Source organism: Diplotaxodon limnothrissa, linkage group LG3, assembly GCF_057381915.1.
Source record: "Diplotaxodon limnothrissa isolate DT_005_m linkage group LG3, D_limnothrissa_male_GT1.1, whole genome shotgun sequence".
In the NCBI taxonomy this organism is placed as follows: domain Eukaryota; kingdom Metazoa; phylum Chordata; class Actinopteri; order Cichliformes; family Cichlidae; genus Diplotaxodon; species Diplotaxodon limnothrissa.
The window spans coordinates 60,419,704-60,422,938 of NC_140598.1; the positions used below are offsets into that span (position 1 = coordinate 60,419,704).

Here is a 3,235-nt window from a genome sequence, read left to right on the forward strand (position 1 = left end):
TAATTGCAGTTCTCTGAACATGTACTGACCTTCACTCTGTCCATTTGTTGTTTTATCTTCTGATAGCTTTCTTTCAGTTGTTTCTGAAAATCATATACAGCATATACAAGTGGTTGAACTTCAAAACATTTAAATTACTCCAGCAACTTTGTTTGTGGTGACTCACAAAATCAAGAAAAAAACAATTTACCAGCTGGTCCTTGTCTATCAGGGAACTTGAAAAGCAAACCAGAGACAGCAGCGTGAACACAAGGAACAAGCCTTTGCTGGTGCTGCAAACAGTCACTGCCGCCATCGCTGTTCTGAGTAACTCTGTCTCTAAGTGTAAGTTGTACAGTGTTAAGAGTTGAATTGAAGGTTTACAAAACTGCAGCTGAACATCTTCATTATCCAGTGGAGTTACCATTTTAAATTTTAAAAAGTGCAACTTTAAGGATTCACAAAAAATCAAAACTGAAACAACTGAATTTGAAACATTTTTAATTTCTATATAAGAAAATGTGAAGTCTGTATAAACCAAGTTATAGTGAGTTACTTACCTGTGATGTCAAAAGAAGCCGATGAATGAAGAAACGAAGATATGGCTCATCACAAAATTCTTTTATACATCCTTGTGATTACACCTCCCATTTTGCGCAACACACTGTGTGTGTGTGTGTTGTATGTGCTCGCGTGCATGTGTGGTTGGGGGTGCTGCATTGTGGTCTGTGTGCTGAAGCAATAGCACTTCCTGTCCATAAACCTTTAAAAGCACATTTGTCCCTATCAACAGCAGAATTTTACTGTTAAAGTCACATTCAGGAGCAACAAGAGTCAAAATGACTAGTTGTTGTTCTTTGCCTGAAATGTTCTTGGGAAATGTAATGTGAATCTGAACGTAGCCCAAGTTTGGCACATTTTGCCCACCAGATCCTTCAATTTCAAGAAGGGCATGTATCGATGGGATGGGAAAGGTGCATTTTGTGAAAAGACTCAGAAATGATTGTAACTTGTGAGCCTGTGTCCATTATGGATTTGCAGGGCATCCCATCAACAAGTACTTGGTCTTATGAGACCTAGAGGCAAAGATTGAGATTTAGGCTTTCTATGCAGTGAATGGGTATGTGATTTGCATTTCAGGATCACAACTTAATGTCTTGGGACCGAGGGAATCAGGTTTCAGCTCCTGGGTGTCCCATGACAGGAGCTGCCATTAGTTTAAATAAAACACGATTGTGGCCTGTCGTGCAAAAAAATCAGCCTGTTTCTTTTTCAGCTCTGCATTCTTTACTTGGACAAGTGTGGGATTAGCAGCTCACTGCAATACGATTGTCTTCCCACACTTAAAGTAAAACCATGCCCTGAATGTGCCAGGGCGTTTAGTAGCAGCCCTTGGGCGCCTGGTGTTAACAGCTAAAGAATTTTTGGGGTGCATGTTTCTCATGTTTGGTTGTCAGCTATTTGACTTTCAAGCTTGGCAATTTAATTTGGTTTTAGCTTCAGAGATTTGGGTTCAGTACTTACAGGAGGCTCAGTACTTGGGGTGGTGCTCCTTGGCCTTTGTGTTAACTGTTCAACTTCCTTTGAGAACTCTTTGACTTTTTGTTCGAGTTTCACTGTCAGGAGTCGCAAGTGGTACTTGGTCAAAAGTGCACATACTAAAAACTGAGTGTGGATGCGCAGAAGCTTTTGTTGCACCTAAATGTTTTTGCATGCGGTCTAACTTGGCTGAACGCTGATCTTTCCTTTCCTTTCCACCCTTATTTCCTGATCTGGAAATAAGGGTGGAAGAAATCTTTTTTTGATTCGAGCTGGAGACTTATTATCATGCTTTGGTCCCAGAACCAATGGATTGTCTTTGGTTTACGGTTCTTTCCTCTAGTGCATCAGTCTTTTGTTAAGCGGTGTCAGGCCTGACCCAAAAGAAAGGTAGCAACATAAAGTGTCCTTAGATTCCAAGAAAGAAACATACATCCCTTAAAAAAAGTAAATAAAATAAAATACATAAATAAATAAATAATTGGAAATCGTTGTCTCCCACCAAGCACCAAAGAAGCAGGGGGCCCAAGGTAGTATGTTGTATGCCACCTGCCTTTTTCCAGTCTTTCATGTCGCCTCGCTTTGCTGGAGGCCCAAGAGGTCCACCCATCCGGATGGCCAGCCAGCCACCCGGCGGAGGACCAGGTCCTCATCCCATGCTGCCCAACATGGACCCCACACGGCCACAAGGTCATCCTAACTTGGGGCCAATGCAGAGAATGAGTGGCCCTCGAGGAATGGGGCCTATGGGGCCTGGCCCTCAGAACTTTGGTGGTGGGATGAGGCCTCCACACAACACCATGGGTCTTGGCATGCCAGGAGTGAACATGGGCCCAGGAACGGGTCGGCCATGGCCCAATCCCAACAATGCCAACTCTATGCCTTACTCATCACCCTCTCCTGGTGCATACGGGGGGGCATCTGGAGGTGGAGGGCCTCCTGGCACTCCCATCATGCCCAGCCCCGCAGACTCAAACAACTCTGGTGACAATTTATACACCATGATCAACACTGGACCTGGCAACCGAAATAATTTCCCTATGGGCCCAGGCTCTGATGGACCCCTGGGAGCCATGGCTGGGATGGAACCACACCACATGAATGGATCACTAGGTTCTGGTGATATGGATGGAATGAACAAGAATTCCCCAAACAATTTAAGTGGCATTACCAATCCTCCCGGGACCCCGAGGGATGACGGGGAGCTGAGTGGAAACTTCCTCCACTCCTTTCAGAGCGAGAACTACTCTTCAACCATGACGATAAGTGTGTGACCCCCTCCCCCTCTTCACCCTACCCGATTTGCCATCATTCCGAGGATCTGAAGTCACTGTAGGACGTGGCCAAACACATCAGCACCAAATCAGGGACAGGCGCCATTTTGGTTCCACACTAACGCCAGAATGCTGATTGGGGGACAAAAACAAAACAAAAAAATCTAAATGGCTGGCAAACTACTGCTCCTTGCTCAAAATGAAGGACAATTACACCATTTATCACAACCCCTGTGTGAGAAAACCAGCTACTGAAATGCATAAATGACACGTTTTATGTTCTTTGCAGAACCTCCTGACCCCGCTCAGTCCTCTCAGCCTCTTTAATCCTAGTGCGAAGAGAAAAAGGTTGGAAGTTTACCTCTTGTACTTTTTAATGATTGCTTTGTGGTGCAAGATGTGCAGGAAATATCTGCTTTTGTCACTTAAAACACTGGAGAGTT

The 3,235-nt window shown here is 44.4% G+C and overlaps 1 pseudogene; it reads left to right on the top strand.

Moving 5' to 3' along the window:
* Window positions 1–2,060: 2,060 nt before the first annotated feature.
* Window positions 2,061–3,009, top strand: LOC146636748 (single-stranded DNA-binding protein 3 pseudogene; annotated as a pseudogene).
* The last annotated feature ends 226 nt before the right edge of the window (window positions 3,010–3,235 follow it).